General features: G+C 36.4%; 1 protein-coding gene across 2 annotated transcripts in view; it reads left to right on the top strand.

Moving 5' to 3' along the window:
- LOC106054903 (transmembrane cell adhesion receptor mua-3-like) overlaps nucleotides 1–17,717 on the top strand; it is a 115,367-nt gene that overhangs the window by 16,949 nt on the left and 80,701 nt on the right. The window contains exon 1 of one of the 2 annotated variants that reach the window (XM_056045738.1): nucleotides 2,753–3,048. The exons of the other annotated variant lie outside the window; for it this stretch is intronic. The gene's annotated coding sequence lies outside the window, so the exon portion shown is untranslated. Of the gene's footprint in view, nucleotides 1–2,752; nucleotides 3,049–17,717 lie in introns of those variants that run through there. 2 annotated transcript variants of the gene reach the window in all.

The following is a 17,717-nucleotide window of genomic DNA, read 5'->3' as shown; positions in this document are numbered from 1 at the left end:
GAGGTAATATCAGCTTTCAAATACAAATAGACAGAGTGAGTTGATATCAGCTTTCAAATACAAATAGACAGAGTGAGTTGATATAAGCTTTCAAATACAGACAGAGTGAGTTAATATCAGCTTTCAAATACAAATAGACAGAGTGAGGTAATATCAGCTTTCAAATACAAATAGACAGAGTGAGTTGATATCAGCTTTCAAATACAAATAGACAGAGTGAGTTGATATCAGCTTTCAAATACAAACAGTCAGAGTGAGTTGATATCAGCTTTCAAATACAAATAGTCAGAGTGAGTTGATATCAGCTTTCAAATACAAACAGACGCTTGTATGTCTCATTGTTGTGCCGCCAATGCTCACAATCCTTTCAGAAAATTATTTCTTAGTTTTGCACCACTCGTTAATATCCTTCAAGTACACAGTGTTAGTAATCAATCAAACATTGTCGCAATAATTTTGAATATGTAGTTGCTCATTTTTTCCTCTATGAGTCTGGACCTCACAGCTCTGGGGCTACTCTGTCAAGTTATCTTAAGATCTTCCAAGATATGACAGAGCTCTGTGGCCTTCTCTGTCAAGTTATCTTAAGATCTTCAAAGATATGACAGATCTCTGTGGCCTTCTCTGTCAAGTTATCTTAAGATCTTCAAAGATATGAAAGAGCTTCTGTTAAAATGAACACACTTAGATTGAGGGATTGGTCATGTTCTATTTCTGTCCAATACTTAGATATTGTTCTATAGAAAATGGGTTTGCTTTTTCTTTTTATCATACAGGAAGAGTTTTCTAAATTTTAGCACCAAGAATTTGTCAAAAAGTTAGTTTCTCTATTATCAAGATTTCAGCAGCAAATTTGTACATTTAGCCCTCCAGTATACTAGATCTACAAACTGTTACATTGTCTTGTACGGAATTACCAGAATTTTAGCACCAAGAATTTGGCAAAAAGAAAAAAAAAACTTAGTTTCTCTGTTGCCAAGATTTCAGCAGCCAATGTCTCCCACCAGTCTACTATCTCTACAAACTGTTACGTTGTATTGGCAAGTGCACTTATCAAGGTTTCTCCTCCCAGTAGCAGTGCAGACTTTGTTATATTGACTTTCTTCCATTTTCTGTAATGCTACGATGACATATGGCGGATTTATTTCTGATTGGAAAATAGAGGAAGTCCTCTAGCTTGGCTGATGCATTCAATTCACCAACATTCTGATGTAAACTTTACATGCAATGATTAGTGCAACTGTGGTGTGAATGAATATATTTCTTAGCTATTGTTATTTGCTTTTTTGTGTGCTATGGCTGTGTACAATTTTAAGATATGTCCTCAAGGATAATAAGGGAAACACATTTCATTGTAGTCACTTATTTTATCATTGTTATTATTATCTCAAAACTGAGTCGTCATGGATGTTCGCAGTCCTAGACCCAAAAAAAATTTCCTTAAACAAATGCATCAAATAAGGATTACCGGTGCTAAAATTTTGTACTACTGTCGTCCACTATTCTATTCAATAACAACAATTGCCAAAGTTACATTTTATAATGGAATGGTCAAAATCGATCGCAACCCAGACCAAATAATCAAATACGAGGTTGTTCTATCTGGTCCAGTGATAGGCAAACCTTTTTTACTAGCGGGTAAAATTTGGGCTGGTAAAACTTGGGCGGGCCGTAGTGTTTGTTTTTAACATAAATATACGTATTAGATAAATTCTATGTTTTCAAAATGAAACTAATGGAATGTATGAATCAGAGAGAGAGAGAGAGGTTGTTTAAATATTTCAGATTCGTTTCTCTCTTCATATGGGACGTAGCTGAATTGAGCTGTCCATGCATCCATCTTTTTCTGGACACAGAGTTCTCGAAGTTTTATCATTGAAAAGCAACTGCTCCAAAATATATGAAGATTGCACAAATATTTAGAGTACATGAAATGAACTAGGGGAAACGATTTCCACAAGCCCCTGGGTGGAACCCAATATATCGTACATTAAGAGATAATAATTTGAGAGTTTATAAGAGAGAAGCTCAATCAGATTAAACTGCAAGTGTAGTTTCTTGAGGCGGGCCAGATAAAGCCTCATGGGGACCAGAGTCGGCCCACCACTGAACTATTCACTTAGCAAAACAAGAAGGAAGATTTGTTTCCGTTAGAATGCGAGCATCTTAGGATTAGTTGACCTCAAAGTGTTATTTGTACAACTTCAGACTTGTCTAAATCTTCATTGATATTCGATACCAAAGGCAAAGTCGCTATAAAACTAAACACCCTCTAAACAAAATGACACAGTGCTTTAAGAATGCAAAGGATCATTTTTTTAGCACCACAGATCAATACTGACCAGTAAAAAAATGATATGAAATAATTTAAAAGAAATGAACTTGAATCGTGTTAAAGTCACAAATGTATCAGCTTGGGATTCCTTGTATAAGCTAGTGAACTTTTGATCTGTTTTCGCCTGTAAGTTTTGATCTAAATATCAACAGACACCAACAACTAACATTAGGAACAACAACAAAACTAAAAATAGAATCTCTCAATTTATTTGCACGGAAAATTTCTTCGCAGAAAAGAAAAACAAATAAGTGGAGAGAAATTCCCAGGTAAAAAAAATGTGTTTTTACTCTTTCTTCCTCTCCTCTTTTTCTTCACTCTCTCTCTCTCTCTCTCCTTTTTATCATCCCAGACTGCGCGCACTAAAACTATACTCTCTAACCCAGCTTTACAGGCGAGCACTTCCAGCTACTCATTATCCCCCTTTGCATTGATAAATGAACGACCCAGCGTCCTAGTGGTAAAATTGACTTCTATGGGCCAGGTTTTGTGTTTCAATAGAGGAATTTATCGAAAAGCTTTCACTTTAAACTTGAACTGTGATACATTGTACAGTTTCTGTCAAGTGATCAGTTTTTGCATTTGGATTTTGTAATTTAACTTAATTCCTACATATAATTTTTTCAATACCACTGTGTTGGTTATTACTAGATGGCTGGTCTACTATTTCTAGCTATGTGTTGTTCATGGTCTACTGATTACACGTTAACCAGGTATGTTACTTAAAGTTACACACAGTGTTCTTGTTAGATAATTTCTTAGTGCTGTTATTTGGCTAAATACTCATAATTCCGCTTGACCAATCAGGTAATAATCTACTGTGCGATAAATATGTTTAAAGATAATATGCCATAATGTTGCAACAGGTAACGGCTACATATGCGTCATACGCGGCAAACTATGTAGGTCACATTTGGTTCTGTCTCACCAGATGAAATGCAGCACTCATTATGATTCCTTGGACTTCAAGACACTTTACTACTGCATGACTGTAATGCGGTAAACGTCTAAAACCAACTGGGGAGAGGACCGACCCGCATGTCTGGCATTGAACTCTTTGAAAAGCTTGCACACAGACTTTAGAACAGCAGAAGTGAAAGTTGTAGGAGCAAGGTGTGTGGTTGGAAAGTACCTACTGACCGCAAATGTGTGATTCAGGTGCAAGAAGGACTCTGGCGTTAGAATAGGACTGTTCAGTTCCTCAGGTAGATTATAGTATTACCATAGCGATAAATCAACAGTTTCTGTAGAGAAAAAAATACGCACATTCGTGGATATAGATGTGATAAAAACTATTTAAACAATGTTAAAATGCGCGCTACATCATTTTGTCCCATGAAGTGTAAATATTCTTTTATTTTCATTTGGACATTGAAACTGTAACACATTCTGGGTCAGTGACATTCTTGGCTTCCACTGTGTGCCTCTTCATTGTTTATGTCCTAGTAAATTGTGAGAGATTTTGTTTTATTTGTATAGATTTAAACTAGATACTTATTTGTTAGCTGTACGAATTTAGATTTAATGCACAGGGTATCTTCATATTACTTGGTTTCTAATCTTAAATCTAAAATCTATAATAAAATCACATTTTTAGTCTAAAATAATTCTAAAGTTTATAACTATTTCTGTTATTATATGCTAAATAAGGTTATTCACTTGAGACTAGTCTTGAAGCTATTCTATAGAGACTTATATCAACTCACTATGTCTGTCTGTCTGTCTGTCCGGTGCAAATCTTGTACACTTTGTTTCTCTCATTTTACGTACTTGGATCAAGTTGAAACTTTGCAAACAATTATTTAATGTCGATGACAACGCATGAAAATGAATTAACCAATCGGTTAATGAATATTTAAAAAAAATTAAATATATTAATATTCGTTTATGAAGAAAAAAGGAGATAAATCTTGCAGTATGATAGATATGGTAATAGTTGTATATATAAGCTTTGTTAAAAAAATAAAATAAATGCTTGTTTTAATATCATTCCTGTGTTGAAGTCATCAAGTGTGTACATTCTGTAATACTGGCACGAGATGAACAAAAGTATTATAATCAGGTAGAACGGAATACATAGTAACGGTCAGCTCTAGGGTTTAACATTTTCAGTAGCACAACGTGAAATAGAAGCAAATACAAATTGAAAGACAAATAGTTTAAAATATTCGCACAGCTGGCATTAAATCTACCGAAAAGAAACAGTGAATCTAACTACAATACTAAATCTACCGAAAAGAAACAGTGAATCTAATTATAATACTAAATCTACCGAAAAGAAACAGTGAATCTACATACAATACTAAATCTACCGAAAAGAAACAGTGAATCTAACTACAATACTAAATCTACCGAAAAGAAACAGTGAATCTAACTACATTACTAAATCTACCGAAAAGAAACAGAAAATCCACATACAATACTAAATCTACCGAAAAGAAACAGTGAATCTGACTACAATACTAAATCTACCGAAAAGAAACAGTGAATCAAACTACAATACTAAATCTACCGAAAAGAAACAGTGAATCTAACTACATTACTAAATCTACCGAAAAGAAACAGTGAATCTAACTACAATACTAAATCTACCGAAAAGAAACAGTGAATCCAACTACAATGCTAAATCTACGAAAAGAAACAGTGAATCTAACTACAATATTAAATCTATCGACAACTAACTTAACTCATAAGCTTATGCAGAAAAAAAAAGGCCATTTTGTTTTATAGACCAGCCTCTTTAAATTTTGTTTTATAGACCAGCCTCTTTAAATTTTGTTTTATAGACCAGCCTCTTTAAATTTTGTTTTATAGACCAGCCTCTTTAAATTTTGTTTTATAGACCAGCCTCTTTAAATTTTGTTTTATAGACCAGCCTCTTTAAATTTTGTTTTATAGACCAGCCTCTTTACATTTTGTTTTATAGACCATCCTCTTTACATTTTGTTTTATAGACCATCCTCTTTACATTTTGTTTTATAGACCATCCTCTTTACATTTTGTTTTATTGACCAGCCTCTTTACATTTTGTTTTATTGACCAGCCTCTTTACATTTTGTTTTATAGACCAGCCTCTTTACATTTTGTTTTATAGACCAGCCTCTTTACATTTTGTTTTATAGACCAGCCTCTTTAAATTTTGTTTTATAGACCAGCCTCTTTAAATTTTGTTTTATAGACCAGCCTCTTTACATTTTGTTTTATAGACCATCCTCTTTACATTTTGTTTTATAGACCATCCTCTTTACATTTTGTTTTATAGACCAGCCTCTTAAATTTTGTTTTATTGACCATCCTCTTTACATTTTGTTTAGCTAACGTCACTTTTCCAGCAATGTTTTTTTTTTTACAAAGCTTATATCAACTCACTCTTTCTGTCTGTCTGTCTGTCTGTCTGTCTGGTAAAACTTTGTACACGTTATTTCTCCGACAATCAATATTAGATCAAGCTGAAAGTTTGCACAATCATTTCTTTTACCTGACAAAACAAGAATCAATAAAAAAAACTTGTAACCAATTAGTTAAATAACTATTGGTAATTTATTAATTTTTTTTTTGGTATCTCGAACAAGGGAAAGAAATTGTACCTAACTGATGTGTTAGAATAAGCGAAATTAATATCCTTTTTTACGTCGCCACTTTTGAAACAAATAATAGATAACTACACAATAACAGAGTGATTAGAATGTAGGCTAGATGATGGTTGAGCCATAAGTTCATGTTCAGGCCTTTCTGCCTTTTTTTTAAATACAAGTTTTTAAAAGTGATTACGGTAAAATTCACCCAGATATCCCTTTCTTTTTCCGGTTTTCCCAACTGGTCCAGATAAGTGATAGGATCCTAGCGTAGTGAGCAAGTTATAAGCAGGAAATAGCGCTAAACAAAAGCGATTTGTAAAAATATTTCTAATCGCACAGATTTATTGTTTTTGGCCTAGTTTTATTACAAATGTAATCCCATGACTGATCCAAACTAATTGATAGAACTACGCTTGGAATAAACTTTGTTCCTTTTTTTTAAAAAGTATTTTTTTGAAATGTTTTTTCTTGTTTGTGTTTGTTTTGTAACTTCCTACAATAGTTTGGAACTCTCATAGTATGTTCTAGTCCTGCTGGCTTACTGTTACACATTAGAAGTGCCCATAACAATTAGTTATTAAGTAATTCTACCATAACAAAGTAATAAGATTAGTGAGGAATGCAGTATTTCTCACATAGAAAATATCTTTCATACAATAAATATTACTTATATAATATCATAGAGAAAATATCGATCCTTATCTATGTTATAAAATACAGACATGACTTTAAAAAAGTTGATGATTACGAGCTACGCGTGTCCTTAGGTCAATTAAGTCGTGCATGTTAACCAAAGACTTTAATTCTGCCAAGTCACTGGTTTTCCTGGCTAGCTCAGGCAACCCATTCCATGCTCTAATAGCAATATGGAAGAAGGAGCATTTGTTTAAATTTGTCCTAGCATATGGGACGAGGAATGTGCCTTTATCTTTTTGTCTTTCTGAATATTTTATTGGATTTTCTTTTTGCATTGCTATCCTGAAGGCTTTCTAAATTTAGTGATTTTACTAAAGGTGTTACTCTAGTCAAATGTGAATATTCGTTTGTTATGAATCTCACTGCTCTATTTTGTGTTTGTTCCAGTTTCTTAATGTTTTCTTGAGTTGAGGGGTCCCAAACGGAGGATGCATATTCTATTATTGGCCTAACCAAGGTTAAATAACATTTAAGTTTTATATTCTTATTTGATTTATAGAAATTTCTTATAGTAAACTCTAATGTTTTGCTTGATTTTTCAATAATTTCATCCATGATAATTTTTAACATTTATTGTATCACGTGGGTATTTTGCGTTTTCAGTCTGTGTTACGGGTTTACCATGAATAAGATAAGTGGAATTAATTTGTCTTAGTTTTTTTTGTTACTCTTAATAGCTGAGAGAAGAATCGGATAGTCGTCAATGTTGGAGACTGCCGGGACATTTAGTATCTCTGGATCTCCTGAGATTTCAAAGTTATACAACTCTGAACAGTATTCCGTCCATCTTTTCAACACATCTTTGTCCTCCATTAAGCATTTGTTGTTTTTGTCTTGTATTGTGTTGGTTCTTCCATGCTTTGAGTTAGTGATGTCCTTTACTAATTGGTACCCTTTTTTGCTGTTGTTCCTATTAAGTCCCTGTTCAATTTCTTGACACTTATTCTCTATCCACTTTTTCTTCGCTTCTTTCATTCCCTTTCTAATCCGTTTGTTGACGCTTTTGTATTCGTGGACATATTTTGGGTTGGAGTTGGACAAGGCTGCCTACTTTCACCAACACTCTTCAATATCTTCCTTGAAAGGATAATGGACGATGCCCTCGAGGGATATGAAGGTACTGTTAGCATTGGAGGAAGAAGAATTATTAACTTGCGCTTCGCAGATGACATTGACGGCTAGCAGGGACAGAAGAAGAACTAGCTGACCTGGTGATGCGCATTGATAAGACTTCCGCAGCATATGGCATGCAAATAAATGCCGAAAAAAAAAATTATGACTAATAGCCATCAGGGCTTTAAAAGAGGCATCAGTATAGGAGGTGAAAAGCTAACTAGTGTTAACAGCTTCAAATACCTCGGAGCTATTGTGTCAGATGAGGGAACAAAACCCGAACTATTGGCCAGAATAGCACAGTCCACAGCAGCCCTTTCAAAACTTGAAATAATATGGAAAGATAAGGGCTTAGCCCTCGGCACCAAAATCAGACTGATGCGCTCCATGGTCATGGCCACATTTTTATATGCTTGTGAGTCTTGGACGTTGAATGCAGAGCTAGAGAGGAGGATCCTCGCAATGGAATTGAGGTGCTACAGAAGGATCCTAGGCATCACATTCAAAGAACGCATCACAAACCAAGAGATCAGAGACAGGTTTACTGCAGCGATCGGAGCCCATGATGGCTTGCTAACTATTGTAAAAAGACGAAACCTTAAAACCTATGGCCACATTACAAGATCTACGGGGCTCGCAAAGACCTTCCTTCAGGGAACAGTGCCAGGGAAAGAAGAAGAGGCAGACATTAAAGAATGGACGGGCCTGACATTGAGAGAGGTTCTAAACAATAAAAAAAAAGGGAAGAATGGAGAAAGACGGTCGACAAGTCTTGCCTGGTGCTCCAACGGTCCAATAGACTTAGGGATAGGTTAAAAAAAAAAAGTTCAAAAAAAAAAAGTTCAAAAAAAATAGGTGACATTTTTTTGAACGGAAAGACATGCTCCAATTGGATTCCCATTTCTGTAATTCATCTAATTCTCTATGTAAGATTTCTGTTTCGTGTGTTTTTAGCAGCCCCCGAAAGGGGAAAAGACGCTATTAGTTTTGTGCGAAATATCTGCCCGTCTGTCCGTCCGTCCAGTTTAGATCTCGTAAACTAGAAAAGATATTGAAAATCCGACATCACAATATTTTAGACCATTCAAAGTTCTGATGCAACGGCTACTTTTTTTTCTGAAAGCGAAAAATCTAATTTATAAAATCAGTTATGCAAGCAGTTTTTTAAAGAGAAAAAGCTAATTAGTATGCATTATAAGTTAGACCTAAATCAAAACGAATAGTAATCATGTGAACTTTATTTTCGTGTACTATTTCTTTTATTGCTGGATGATTATTTATTTATTTATTTTTTTAGGATACCTCAGCTTTTAAGCTTTTGACTTCAGTAGTCGAGCTGTTTACATCCTAGGAATCCTTGGGCATTGCCTCTTTTTTTTTGAGCATTCGAATAAGACAGAGCCTTTTCAAAACAATTACATCAATTATAAGACTTCAGTTAGGCCAGTAGAGGCGCGGTAGGTGAGCGGTAAAGCGCTTGGGTTCCGAACCGGGGGCCCCGGGTTCGAATCCTGGTGAAGACTGGGATTTTTAACTTCGGAATCCTTAGGCGCCTCTGAGTCCACCCAGCTCCAATGGATACCTGATATTAGTTGGGGAAAAGTAAAGGCGGTTGGTCGTTGTGCTGGCTACATGACACCCTCGTTAACCGTAGGCCACAAATACAGATGAACTTTACATCATCTGCCCTATAGACCACAAGGTCTGAAAGGGGAACTAGCTAGGCCAGGTTCACATCTAAGTTTGCATTCACTTGCACCTATCCTTTGATCTGCTGTACCATTGGGGCACTACACAAGATCTGTTAACCTTCTTTCTCCATTCTTATCTCTCATTTGTCTTTGACATAATTTCATTCGGATGTTCTTTCTGAAAATATTGAAGCCTGCCAGGGTGGACCACTTCGGGGGCCGATTCTGAGTTTGTGTTTCCACACAAACTGTCTTTTGTAACCTTGTTTTTTACTGTTCAAGTTCATAATTTAAAAGGAGGAAACTACTCTGATTTACTTAATTATGAAAAAAAAAGCATTATTGACCAAAAATAAAACATGAATGATCACCTAATCTCTTTCTATATATATATCATGGGCGTATCCGGAGAAGGGGGGCCGTGTGACAGGTTGGCGAAAGTGACGTGTGTTTGGCGCATTTAATGTCTAGGGGATGATTGTTTTTGAAATTATCACACACCAACCCGTCAGCATATAAATCGGGAGCAGGCACGTAACGAAACAAGCAATGAAAGAAAGATACAAAGTTAAAATAAAGAATATTTATTGACATAAATATTTAATATCAGGTGACCGAGCCTCGCTCGGATGAATAATTTGTTAAGGAAGGTTATATACCCGAAGTCATTTTGGGAATATTGCTGTAATTACGAAAATGAATGATCGGGTAAAGACTATCAATCCGAAGAGTTGCTTTTTCGTTCTGTCAGTTCTCAATGTAATTGTACATGGCGATTAGAATAGAAAGTCCCCCCAACAGTAGGCCTATAGAAAACCACAGCTCACGTCTTAACGTTTTACATTGCTTCTTTCGCGTAAAACTATTGGGCTATTGTTGTAATTACGAAAATGAACGATCATATAAAGACTACTAATCTGAAGAGTTGCTTTAGTGTTCTGTTCGTTCTAAATGTAATTGCACATGGCGATTAAATATAAAGTCTCTGAAGTCCTCCTATAGTATAGAGCTAGACCAACCACAGCTCACATCCGTCTTAGAGTTTTACAATCCATCTATTGTAGGCCTACTATTATTGGCTTGGAAGAAAATCTTTGCAGTGTTACTTCTCAGTTGGTTACGTTCAGACATTTAATTATGGAATTAGTATATTCATTATGGCTTTAGTACGAAACATCAAGTGACGCAAATCTCTACGTTATAGGGTAAAACAGGCACTTTGTGACAAAGTAAAATGGCAATTTTTTTCTTAATAGACTTAAATCATTGCATTAGTTTTCTAAAGAAACGTTTCCATGGGGCACCTCTGTTACGCCGAACAATATGTTCGTCCCCCATACGGGATACCTGCCCTGCCCAGCCTGACTGTCGGACTATAAGAAGTTCATAACGGCTTTTGTCATCCATTCATCCATCCCAGTGGTGCTACAGCCCGTGGAGGGATATGGCCTGCTTTTACAGATCTCTCCATTCAGATCTCTCATGGGCCTTCCGTCAACACGCCCTAACTTCAAGCTTTTTTACCGAGGTTTATAATTAAATTAAAAGAGGCTGCAGCGTACGCAAACTCGTTGACCGCTAGATGGATATCATGTTTAGTGTGAGCAAGTAAGGCGTAGAGAAGCTGTGTTATGACCATTTCCTTTGTTTTGGTACAGGACAGTAGACACCGAAGCATGAACACATGGTAATAATTCACCAGCAAAATAATAATAATAATAAGGCTTGTCTTCGAGTCCGAAAATTAATGAGGATTGCAGCTGTGACCTACATATTTTGCCACATCCAGGGCAAGCATAACCATTGTCCGCGGTGATCGATCCTCGGCAGCAGATTTTCTTTTGGTCTCAAATGTGTATCCGCGGCCTTTGTATAGATGGAATTCTTTAAGTCCGACAGTTACGCTGGACAGAGCAGTATCCTGTATGGGAGACGAATCTCAGACGAACGTATACGAGAGGAAGTCTTTTTTGGTGAGCTAAAAAGTGGTCGACGTAACACCGTAACGCTTAAAAGACCAGTTTAGGCGCCGACTTGCCTTAGCATGCGGCCTCAGAACGAGACAGTTGGAGGTCACCAGCAAAATAAACAACAATGTAAAAGGTATCAACACCACTCTACGCAATTAAAGAGTAAACAATTTATTAAGCACTTAAAACACAATAACTAATCATACATCGGTACATTTAATTTCATTACTTTTCTTTCATAGTTCTATAATAAATCAATCTAAAGTAAGATGGTGCGCAAATGTTTAATTAGGTCTAATGGTTCTTTAAAACTCGTTCTTGTTTGCAAAGAAATATTTTAGTGTACTGCGATAAGCCTAGTGACGTAAGCAGCGTTTTTCCCGTTTACGTCATGGAAAATTTTCATTCATAAAACATTCTAGCCAAAATTAATTTTTCGATAATGAGCCATTTTCAAACCGATATAACGGTCAAACTCGAGTTTTCCTGATGTGGCCAATGAGTTGAGATTTTTTTTCTCACTATTATGCACATACCGTGAACTTTTAAAGAAAATCGTTAGAGCCGTTTTCGAAAAAAAATTTATATATATATATATATATAAATATATATACATACATACAAGAATTGCTCGCTTAAGAGTATAGGATATAGAATAATAAAAAGGGGGAGGGTTTGTAACTATCTCTAATCAATACTATATTTAATCATCATAATATGAGAGTATGTCGGTTTGTCTTCTGAACTTAGCTGGTTGTCCTGTTGATGTCGCAGCTGGCTGTGATCCTGGCTTGAGGTTCTGCAGCTGGAGTTGTTGCTCTAGCGGGTAGAGGGACACCGGTGATTCTGTTCTTGTGGAGTCTCAATCCAAAGTTCTGATATCTGTAGTGGGCACAGTAGGGCGGATGGCCGGCTACCGTGGGCACGAGTGTATTGCGGGCAGAGCGGATCTGCCGTGGGCAGCGTAGTTGTCAGGATAAGTTCAGTGAGTTGCAGAGGGTTTGGCGTAGATATGACGTCTCAGACCAACTCTGGGTCTATAGGAACGTCGTACCTAATAAGTTGACAGGTGGGCTGTCGAATAGGCGGGCAAGTAGAGCCGATAGAGCCAAGTAGTAGAGTTCAGTAGATCCACGTAGGCAGTAGATGATACTCAATAGCAAGTAGGCAAGTGATCCGATAAATAGGCAGATAATGCCAAATAAATAGGCAGGTAAATAGGCAGACATCTGAGGGAGGCTGCGGATAAACAAAGACAAGTTAGGACATGTCTCTCATGCATCTTATCGATGCCCTCGACTGAGGTGCATTCGTCAGATTAGTAAAATTGCTTTAGAGCACTAAGGGGAGATGATGACCAATGGGATTTGGAAAATCGAAGGCTGATAGTAGCAATATAAAAATGTACATAAAAAGGGGAAATAATAATCTCAAATAAACAGCACAAGTTGGAAATAGAAAAAAAAGGGGGGAGGGGGCGGAATGGGCGGTGGTCAGCGACCATGACGGTTTGTTTACACAGGGCCGTCGGCCGAGGACAATGGAGTGCGCTTGAATGGAGAGTATCCGTTCAAGGGGCGCAACTCTCGTTAAAGTAAAATAAGAGTAAAGGGGAGATAATTCATATATATATATATATATATATATATATATATATATATATATATATATATATATATATATATATATATAAGCGCAGTATTTGTGCGCTAGTAAAATTATCAAGGCGGTCAGCCGAGATAAAGGAAATAAAATAAGGTATACAAATATATACACGGTTGCATCAACGATCAATTGAGCAACATGGCATTAATAGATGCAATACTTCAATATATTCATATGACGTGTTAATGTTTTCTACTTACGACAGTGAGAAATACACAATGCACTAATTAAACATGAATGAAATAATAGAATACACATGACAGTATCCAGTGCGAAATATACACAAAGTAATTAAGTGGAACTGTGATTAAGTTCGGCTTACCACCAGGTATTCCTCTAAGAGTAAGAATAAATGAAATAGTCCAGACTCGATTGACAGCGATAGAGAAATAAGCGGGTCTGGTTGATTTAATCTACTTTATAAAGGCCTGGGTGAGACGGGCGGAAACAGGAAATGTCCTAGGCTAAGAATTATCTTACACGTGGGTGAATCCGACAAGAGTCGCACCCTGGAGTGTCACTAGGCGTGTTGACCGAGAGACGTGGGTGAAGGGGGAGGGAGAAAGATTGACTTGCGTTCCACCCAAGCTGGTGTCAACTGCGGCCGTCAGACATCCGGCGGGTAATATCAAAGAGACTGTGTTTATCTTTCCCCGATCAAGGGGAGATAAGTGAAAAAGTCGCCAAGGTGGTGGACTAAGTCTAGCCTGGAGAGGGAAAGGTGGGGCGGGTGAAGAAATTGGAGATAGGACGGGGAAATGACTAAAATAAAATAAGTAAATAATGATAATAATAATTAATGCTGTGATAAATTTGAGTGACTCTGACAGCTTTTGACTTGTCACAGGCCGAAATAAAAACGCCCCCCAAGGGGGTCAGAATTTAGTGACTGATTTTATTTATTTTAAGAGAAATATTTTATTACTAAACCATCACTTGCCCCAGCGCAGCCAATTGAGATTTTGAGTTTAAAACCCCCCTATCAGGGGGCTTTTGCAGTTAAATCCCCCTCTTCTAAAAAAAAAAAAAGAAAAAGAAAAAAAAAAGAATGCAAACGACAATCCCCAAATTCCAAGAGCATAGCTAAGAAAGATTTTGATTTTAAACCCCCCTCCGAAATTTACGATAAAACCCCCTCTTCAATATAAGACTATCCAGATTCTATGAGCGTAGCCAAAAGGTGTTTTGTGTTCAAAACCCCGCTCCAGCGGCTTTGCAGCTAAAAACCACTTCAATAAAAAAACATTACACTCAAAATTCTATGAGCATAACCAAAGAGGTTTTGAGTTTAAGCCCCCATTCAGCGGGGTTTGAAGCTAAAAAAAACACCTTTTCGATATAAAAAAAAGTAAATTGCACACTCTAAATTCTATGAGCGTAGCCACGCCAAATGGGGCTTTGAGTTAAAACCTCCCTTCTCCAGAAGGCTTTTTTAAACGTTTAAAACGCCTCCAGACGGTTTTGCAGTAAAATAGTCATTAACTGAAATTGAACAAAAATTGAAATGTGGCTCAACAAAGATGGCTGAGACAGATTTTAGGAGTCAGTTATAGAGATAGGGTCTCGATCAAAGAAATTCTATGCCGACCTGGGAGTCGATTCGTTAGTAAGGTTGTGACAGAGCGTCGTATAAGTTTTGCGGGACATGTTCTCCGACAAAATAAATTACGCACAATAAGAGTTGCGATGACATGGAGGCCATTATGAGGAAAGCGCAACAGGGACATCCTAGTTTAACTTGGCGGCACACTTTCATGGAGGACTTCAGAGCAGGTGGGAAGAGGCTTCAGACATTGTCAGTGACAGATGTTTGTGGAAGCAGCTTGCCACCCAATGCGCCAAACGGTGCGGGAGGATCTAAGTCCTAAGTAAGATCAGCAGATTAGGTTTTTGAACTTAAACTTTTTAAGAGCAGGTTAATGCACTGTAGATACATCAGCATATGCATTTTGTTGACTTTCAATACCGAAAAATAGGGCTTGGCGGCGGGACTCCGACCCAAACCGAACCCCACTGGGGGATCTCGCAGCGCTCCCCCAGACCACATTGCTGGCAAGGTCGGGAGGCCTACAATTTTTCCACTAACTCCAAGAAGAAGCTATTCAAGGGTACGATAAACGTCTTCCGCAAGATTGAAGGGTCAGAATGTAATAGAGATTAATATTATTTACACACACACACACACACACATATATATATACATACATACGTATATATATATATAGTTTTAGATCTAAAACGCGTAAGTTTTGACTACATCATTCCAGGCCAAACATTCTTTTGGAATTAACCAGTAGCATACGTTTAGTAATTTTTTCGTCCCCATGTTTGTTTTCTATCCTAAGCACGACCTACGTAAAGCTCTGTCTCTACCACTGTCTCTACTTTCTATGTACCCGTGTGGCAGCTTACAAAAATGTTCCAGGTAGGGAGAACCTTGAGATAATTAGCCCTGCATCTGACGTCGCGCCAGGTTGTGGCAAATTATGTCCAACGTGTTTTATGTATTGACTCCGTTCTGTGGATTTAAACCAGAAGTAACACGTAGGGCTCACCCTTCCCCCCCCCCCAACCAGCTGTCCATAGAACAGTTTTAGAACTCTGTTTTTCTCTTGTTTTCTTCTATTTCTAGCACAATATCACCCTGCGTTAAAATATGCTCTCTTACCAAAAACACATGTACTCAAGTACTTTAACATACATACACAGTGTTCTTCTCGTAGTTTTCAATGGCCAACATTTTCCCACAATTATTTACGATACTTGATTACGAATGAAGGAGCGCAGGCAAAGGGTAAAAAATATAATGTATTGTACATAACTCCCTCCCTCACATAATCTCTCTCTCTCTCTCTCTCTCTCTCTCTCTCTATCTATCTATCTATCTATCTATCTATCTATCTATCTATCTATCTATCTATCTATCTATCTATCTATCTATCTATCTATCTATCTATCCCAAACGGACGATGCATATTCTATTATTGGCCTAACCAAGGTTAAATAACATATTAGTTTTATGTTCTTATTTGATTTATAGAAATTTCTTTTAATAAATCCTAATGCTTTGTTTGATTTTTTTGTAGTTTCATCAATATGTGGATTCCATGACAGTTTTTCATTTATTATAACACCTAGATATTTTGCGTTTTTAGTCTGTGTTACTGGTTTACCATGAATAAGATAAGTGGAATTAATTTGTTTTAGTTTTTTTGTTACTCTTAACAACTGACATTTTTCTGGGCGGAAAGACATGCTCCAATTTGATTCACATTTCTGTAATTCATCTAATTCTCTTTGTAAAATATCTGTGTCTTGTGTTGTTTTTATTGTTTTATATATTATGCAATCGTCTGCAAATAATCTGACTTTTGTTCCTGAAGTAATGCAATTTGGTAAATCATTTATGTAAATTAAAAATAATAATGGACCCAAGACTGTTCCTTGAGGTACACCTGAGTTTACAGTTATCGGTGTTGATTTAGAGCCATTTATTATTACAGTTTGTTCTCTCCCTATCAGAAAATCTTTAATCCACTGATGCAGTGGACCATTAATGCCGAAATATTTTAATTTTTTAAGCAAACTATGGTGGTGAACTTTGTCAAAAGCCTTAGAAAAATCTAGTAAGATAGCATCTATTTGTTCACTATTATCTAAACCTTTTGAAAAATCATCAATTAGTCCTATTAGTTTTGTTTCGCATGATCTATATTTCCTAAAGCCATGTCGTTATGGAGTAAGGACATAATGTTTGTCTAAGTGGTTTATGATGTTGCTACATATTATGTGTTCTAGGATTTTACATGTGATGCTGGTAAGTGATACTGGTCTGTAGTTTCCTGGGTCAGATTTTTCTCCTTTTTTAAATAGGGGGGTGACATTAGCTTCTTTCCAGTCCTTTGGTACTCTGCCATGGTTAAGTGAAGCCTGAAAGAGTATTTTGAACACTGGGGCTAGCTCATTGCTTAGTTCTTTGAGTAATCTAGCTGGAATACCATCAGGTTAAGATGCTTTATTTGGTTTGGAGTTGGCTAATAGTTTTTGAATTCCATTTTCTTGTACTACTATATCTTCTATGTTGTTTACTTGGTTCAAATTCAGTAATATGTCTCCTGGGGCTGAGAATGCTGATGCAAAGTATTTGTTTAGAATGTTTGCTTTAGTTTCATTATCATTATGTATTATGTTATGTTCATCTTTTAATGGCGCTATGCCTGTTGTTTCCATTTTCTTAGACTTAATGTATGACCATAGGTTTTTGTTGTTATCTTTAGATATTACATTGTTTATGTATTCACACTGCAGCTGTCTGCTTACTTTTTGGGCTAAGTGTTTAATTTTTATATACTTTTTGTAAACTCTTTCTGCATTAGTTTCTTTAAATTTTCTATATAGGTTTTCCTTCTGTTTACAAAGCTTCTTTAGTCTATTATTAAACCAGCATTTATTTATTTTGTTTCATGTGTATTCAGTTGGTATATGATTTTCTATAATGCTTTTAAGATGGTTTTTAATGAAATTCCAGAGGTCATCGACTGGTTGGTTAATGTCTTTTTCTAATAAGAATGTTTGTTGAAAGTTTAACGCAGCTTGGTGTAGTAGTGTTAGGTTACATTTATTCCAGAGTATGATGCATCTTTTGGGTTTTGTATTGGCTACTGCTTTT

This window comes from Biomphalaria glabrata, chromosome 11, assembly GCF_947242115.1.
Source record: "Biomphalaria glabrata chromosome 11, xgBioGlab47.1, whole genome shotgun sequence".
Classification (NCBI taxonomy): domain Eukaryota; kingdom Metazoa; phylum Mollusca; class Gastropoda; family Planorbidae; genus Biomphalaria; species Biomphalaria glabrata.
This window is presented reverse-complemented; position numbering and strand designations above follow the sequence as displayed.